Raw genomic sequence first — 7061 nt, forward strand, 5'->3', positions numbered from 1 at the left:
TCTTTAAATTTATGTCTTTTACTTTTATGTATTTATTTTAAGAAAACAAAAATCAAATATCTTTTTAATTAAGTTATTTTTAATCTTGAAAAACTTGATAGCAATACCCCTGCAGTCCTTGAGGTTCGACACCCTCTCTATAGCCTTATCGTATAAGGATTCGTCCTATTGCGAGTGGTTCTTTATTATTGATATATTTTGGTAAACAAAAGACCACATCAATAAGCACAAAAATTTTCCCTGCAGATAGACATTTTTCAATAGTAAACTTAACTCATGCAATGCGTGTGTGTGTGAAAGCTTTCTCAATAAGGTATGAAGTTTATTGATATGACTTAAAGTAACTGGATTTTCTAAATAAGAGAGAAAATCAATGTTAGATCAGTCAAAAGTCAAACCTTATTTAACTATGGCCTAGCCACCCTCATCTGATACACTCCCCCTAAGATACAACACTTTTCTTTTACTTCGTCCTTTAGTGACCGTCTATTTCCGCAATGATTTGGTCACTGACTGTTTCTATAGGGACAAGTTCAAGAACAGATTTATAGCACAAAAGCAGTGGATCTTTTTATTTATCCATATTTATTCAGTTTTGAATGCTTTTTATCACTTAGTGCTGCAGCCTAGAAAGAATGCCATAATTTATGGGTTCTAGGTTCAACTAGTGAGTTGGTCAATTTGACCATCTTAGAAAAAAAAAAATCTCTCTCATTAGAATTTTCAGAAGCTAAAAGTCAGAGAGAAAAAAAAAATGTACCTTAAGGGAGCTTTAGATAGTACACAATTTTTCATCGCATGAGAAAAGCAATTATCTAGCATTAAGATACACAGAAAAACTTAGCAAATATCAGACATAAACTCTCAATCATATACAAAGACATGCTTAAAAGAAAAAGAACATATGTCTGACAAAGCATGTAGGTAAGAGCAAACCTGTCCTCAGGGAGAGAGGTTTGACTATACCAAAGACAGAAAATAAGTGACATGCTTTCTCTGTCATCCCTAGAATGTACTTGCAGAAAATTCTCAAAGCAACCAAGAGAAAATCTATGAATAGAAAATGTGATTCCTCAAACAGAATGCATGGGAAAAATAGGATATAAGATATAACAATCAATGCAATGCAAACTTACCTGATATGCACTAGGATTTAGAGACCAAAATCCTAGGCATGGGAGACCTCACCTACTAGGTGAGTCCACTCCCCCTTAAGGGGTGAATGGTCTCATCCTTCCTTACCCATACCTTCTCTACCTGTGAGGCATGGGTGTAAGCCATGTCCAAATTGATCAGTCTGACTAGGACACTCTTCATCATGTTGACAAGCCCTTCATTGATTTGTTTCTTCTTGGACTTGTGAGGCTTCATTCTGAAGCATTCGACCTTGGTGTGGCCATACTTACCACATAGACAGCATGAGGGAGAACCCCTTTGAGGATAATGCCATTGTTGCCGAAAAGCATGATGATGCTTGGAAGGTTTAGAGCTAGACTTACCTGTCTTTTGCTCTGTTTTCCTGATCCAAGGCTGCTGATGTTGGATCTGAGGACAGTGTGGCCTGAAGTGTCCAGAGACACCACAATGATAGTAGGTAGGCTGACTTCTTTTGCTGAAATGCTTCTTGAAAGATTATGCAAATTTAAGATTAGCATCTTCACAAATAACAAAGTCCTTACCTCTTTGAGATATATGCCTCCTATGGAGCGGGACATATTTATTTGAAGAGGTTTTCTCAATAAAGCCCTTTTTGGAATCCTCCTGCTTCTTCCAAAGTTAACAGACAACACTTTGGTCTAATGTGACCAACCTTCCCACAATGATGACAACTAGGAACAAACTTACTTTGTGTTCCTGAATCCTTGGAGTTAGGCTTCACACAGTTATTTAAGCAAGAATTTTCAGAACAAGCTGCATCTACTATCACAGGCTTAATATCAACAGAATATAATTCAGAATCAGAAGCATGTGAAGTAGAAGTACTTAAATCATTAACAATTAAATCATGCTTGTTAGAAATATTTGTATGAATACAAAGCATGCTTTTCAAATTATAACTAGAGAATTTTTTCAAGAGATCCTCTGATTCTTTTAATTTATTCTCTACTGCATCAACAGAATCAAAAACCATGGTATTCTCAGATTTCAAAGAGTCAATCAAAACATGTGATTCAAATAATTGTAAAATCAAAGACTCTTTTTCTTGCTTAATCTTCTTGAGTTCTTTATTGGATTTCTTAAAGAGTTTACTTATCAACAAAGTATCTTTAGAGAAATCATAAGAATAATCTTCAGAGAACTCAAGAAGATTTATGTTAGAAGAAGTCATGGATCACACTTAAGAAATAAATCTAAAACACAAGTGTAACCTGCTTTGATACCAATTGAAAATAATTTATTGACTTCTAATTAAACCAAGTGTGTGCGTGTTTGTGTGCAAACAAATATCTTAAATGCAAAATTTAAATGAAACAAGATATTTGTTACGAAGTGGAAACTCTATGAAGAGTAAAAAACCACTCCGGGGCAGACAAACCCAGGAAATCCACTATCTAAAAACAAAGCTAGTTACAAGACACTCGTACTCACATAATCCTATGCAGTAGTCATACCTTTAACTCTGACGTGTAACCCAACATGAACGATTCCCAACCAGATCTTCCACCTAAAGGGTTTTTTGATAAATTCTTTTACCCTAAGGCCGACCCCTAAGATAGATTTCACACGAACAACTGAGCACACACCGGCAACAGCTTGAGAGCTAGCGGATCTTCGATTTTCCCTAAACACCCTCTCAAAGAACTATGGAATTCACCACCGAATTCTATACAAAACACTAGCCTAGAGCCCCCTATTTATAAGCTTCAAAAGACCTCAAAAACTTCTGAGATTCGGACTCTAGCTGGCGAGCGTCCGGATGAAAGTGAGCCACGTCCGAACGGTCTTCTGCGATATCCTTTCAGAAACAGCGTAATTTTATCTTTATCGGGTTCACGTCCGGACGGCTTGACTGAGCGTCCGGACGGTCTTCGCTAAAATCCCTTCCGCGTTCGAACAGAACTCTGGAATATTCTGAACTACTGGACATCGTCCGGACGGTTTGCAAAGACTTCCCAAATAGTGTCGATTTCTGAAAACAGACTCCTTGTTGAATACTGATTGACCGAGCGTCCGGACGGTGTTACTCTGATGTCCTGACGTCTTCAATGTTTATCTGTAAGACACTGCGGGGCGTCCGGACGCATTCAAAGGCCCGTCCGGACGATTGCACAGGAACCGGTTGTTTTTGTCTTGGATTTTGCAAGGACTCTTCATGGACATCTTTAAGCAGATTGTGATCAGTTATTGTCTTTGATTTGATCATTGTCTAAATAACATGAAGATTCTGATTTGAAAACCGACTGTCCTGTTAACACAACCATTACATAAAGTGTTTTTGTTTTATCTAGAATGTAGCCAATAAAATACTAACAATGTGGGATAAGAGCTTATCCTAGAGGTAGTCTTGTTTAGCCAGGATTGTTCCCTAGTTGAATTCAAATTGATCTTTTGTCCCAAACTGTGTGAGATAAGAGCTTATCTTGGAGAATCCGGGAATAGAGTTTAATACCAGAGAATTCGGGACTGAGACCTCGATGCACCATTCCCGGGGATTGCGGGTTAGATTCTTCCCGTAAATCCCTCCTAGAATATTGTGATAAGGATCCCGCATATCTTTTGTCCCAGTCACCTTATGGTAGTCCCAGTAAACTTCAGTTCTAGGACCGTCTGGATCGGGGCATACTATCTGAGTTCTTTTTGTTGTCTCTAGGTGTTGCTAACCCGAGATTGGCTTGCAATATACTTATCAGTTATGGTCTTTCGGGGCGTATTTGCCTCTGGGGTGACCTGGTACAAGTATTCTTCGTGGCGTTTTCAAGATACGGTAATCCCAAGACATCCTTTATCCAACTCGGTGGGATTATTTACCAACATATTCCATATTGATGAGTAATTTTCTCACAATGGTACATGTGATCACCCAGCAGACCGAAATTTTAAGCATGAGAGATCTCACGCCTAAATATATCAAAGTGATATCCATTTCGCATTTAAGTTCACATTCCTATCAGGACTAAAAGTCAATGTTATAAGTATTCGTGAGTTCAAGTTATTCAATTGACAATAGTTTATAAAATAACAACTCATGTGGTCCAGTTCAGTGCATTATAACCACACCAACATATCAATCAGAAGTATCAACTTCCATAATCAAGATCCTTGGGAAATAATCCCACTGAGACTGGTCCTTGCTGAAATTATGGGCCGGAGAGGTCTGCATAGGCCCATGAAGACTTTGTGATTACTTGAAGCTCATGAAGACCCAGTTTATCTATAGACGTCTTTGGCTTGGTACACACTAGCCTCAGATAAATAATATCCTAGGACTACCAAGAGGTCTAGGTTGGTTCCGGGATAGATGCCTCCTGGGACTACCAAGAGGCGACTGAGACAGAATATATTAAGATCTTTATCCCAATGTACAAGAGGGATTTGCGGGAAGAATCCGCCTCGAAATCTCTGGGAAGGTTGTTGCAAGGTCTCCACCCCGGATTCTTCTGGATAAGCCCTTATTCCACACGATTCGGGATAAGGTCTCAATCTCGGATTTGAAGGGATCATCACTTATCCCACATGATCCAGGATAAGAGCCCTATTCGAACTCAACTTAGGACTCCCAGGTTGAGCAGGACTCCAGGTTAAGCAGGACTCCCTACCTATAAATATGTCCATACCCCAAGTATAAGATGGACTCTGATTTTATGGTGCTTTGACTACACTATGTGTATTGTCTAGAGAAACTGACTTAGGCATCAAAGTAAGACCCTGTCGGCACACTCAACAAGGTCCTTTGTTTATTTTCTTTGTCTTGTAGCAATCGGAGAAAGCATCATCAAAGGCATACGTCATTAAACCGGAAACTATACAAACAAAGATCATCATGATTGATATGTTAGGATGCCATCTCTCAATCCACTAAAAAAAACAACTCAGTTTGTGCTTCTCAAATAAGCCTTTGAGCCTATTTGATAAGCTCCTAAATTGGGATTTGTACAATGCAACAGTGGATACTTGTCTAAGTTTTGTGAGGGATTTTATAGGCCATAAAAATCTTTTGGTTTACTGGTATATTGTAATAAGCAAAAAACTGATTTGCCTTGTAAATCCAGGTTGAAGGATTTTCACCTCCAAATCTTGAAACTTCCTACTTCATTCGGTGCTGTTAGTTTCCATTAGCCCTAGACGATTGTGCTTCATGATCGACAGATTCATTTCAATTGGATTAACTGAAAATGGAGTTCATGAATTCCTTGATTTCTTGCACTTGCTGTGTCAAGCTCTCCAATACTCTTTCATGCTTTTCTTGTTGCTGCTTGCAACTGATTCAGAAAGATGTGAAACTCTAGTGCCTTCTGCCAAGCCAGATCGTAGGCTATGATACCAAATGTAATGTTTAATTTCGTTTGTAAGGTTTTCCTGTTATTTTTGGGTGATCAGAACATTTCTAGTAGCCTCATTAAAATAGCTTTTTAGCTATTTTAGTGAGTCAATTTAATGAAAACACTAAAAAATACTACTAGCAGCCTCACCACTTTAACCAAAAAGTTTTGGTGAGTGAAAATACTCACAAATTTTGATGAGTAATATTTACTTTCCAACTCTCTCACCTATTTTGTTTCTCCTTTCTCTCTCACATGATCAGCACTTTTTTCCTTTTTTCTCCCATTTTCTTCTCCTATCTCCCATCTCTCTCACATGATGATATCCTTATTTCATGGACATGAAGGTTTCTTTGTCCCTAACATAAACTTTGTGGTTCTTTCATTTCTCTTTTCTTTCTTTCTTTCTTGAATTTGGTTGAGAAGCAAATGAAAACTTCTGTGAATTTCTTAGTAATGATATAATCTCAATATGAAGGTGTATGGTAACTTGTTGTATAAAAAGATTAAATAGAGAAAGAATAAATAAATCTAAGAAAATATTATTTAAATGGTATACTAATAGTGAATAGTTAAAATGGTGAGGTTGGTGGGAGAATTTTAAAAAAGTTACTCACCAAAATAGAGAAAAGCGGTTTTTAGCTACTTTGGTGAGTAAAATTTGATGAGGCTATTAAGAATGCTCTCTGGATGGAAATGGTGAAAGGAATACTGAAATTACAAGAAAAGGCTCATTGGCCCATTCACATGACAACTTCACTTAAGCCCACTACCCATTTATCCCCATTCTGGATTCTTATTCTTTTATTAGTCTCTGTCCGCCTCTCGCCCACTTAACTCTCCTCCAACACGTCTAAGGGCATCTCCAGCAGGAGTGCTATTTTAACCAAAAGGTTAAATTTGACTATTTTTGTCTATTTTTCTTCCTCCAGCAGAATAGCTACTCTAACTTTTTTCCTAACTTCATGAACAGTGAATAGTCACTATTGGCTATTCACTGTTCATCTGTTTACACATTTTTTATTAATATTCTCTATCTCTCTCTCTCTCTCTCCCTCCCTCTTCGTCTCTCTCTGCTCCGGCCCTCTCCATCCCTCCCTGTTGACGGACATAACTGGAGAGATGGATCCGGGAGATCTGCGAGGCCCAGCACCACAACCACGAAGATCCCTCCGTTGAAGGACATAACCGCCGGCATCAACAGGTACGCGATGGCCGAGTTCACCTCGAAGAGCACAGCCCCGCCGATCCTCGCCACCGACCACATCCCCTTCCTCCGAGGGTCTTCCCCTGTAGCAAAGGGGCCTCGATCTGCGCCAGCAGCTTCCCGGATGAGACGAGCTTGAAGCGCACGCGCCAATCCTCCAAGTACTGGTAGAAGGCGGAGAAGATGAGGAAGGTGAAGAGGATGAGGCAGGCGAGGAGGGAGATGAGGCAGTACTAGTCCACGATGACGCCAGAAGTCGAACAGTAATCGCTCGGCTCTGTTGGGATTGGGGAGACGGGTTGGGGGTTGGGGGAGACCGGAGAGTGAGAGGGAAATGAAAAAAAATAAAACAAATTGATTAAAAAATAATATTT

The sequence above is a fragment of the Alnus glutinosa genome, chromosome 3, assembly GCF_958979055.1.
Source record: "Alnus glutinosa chromosome 3, dhAlnGlut1.1, whole genome shotgun sequence".
Classification (NCBI taxonomy): Eukaryota; Viridiplantae; Streptophyta; class Magnoliopsida; order Fagales; family Betulaceae; genus Alnus; species Alnus glutinosa.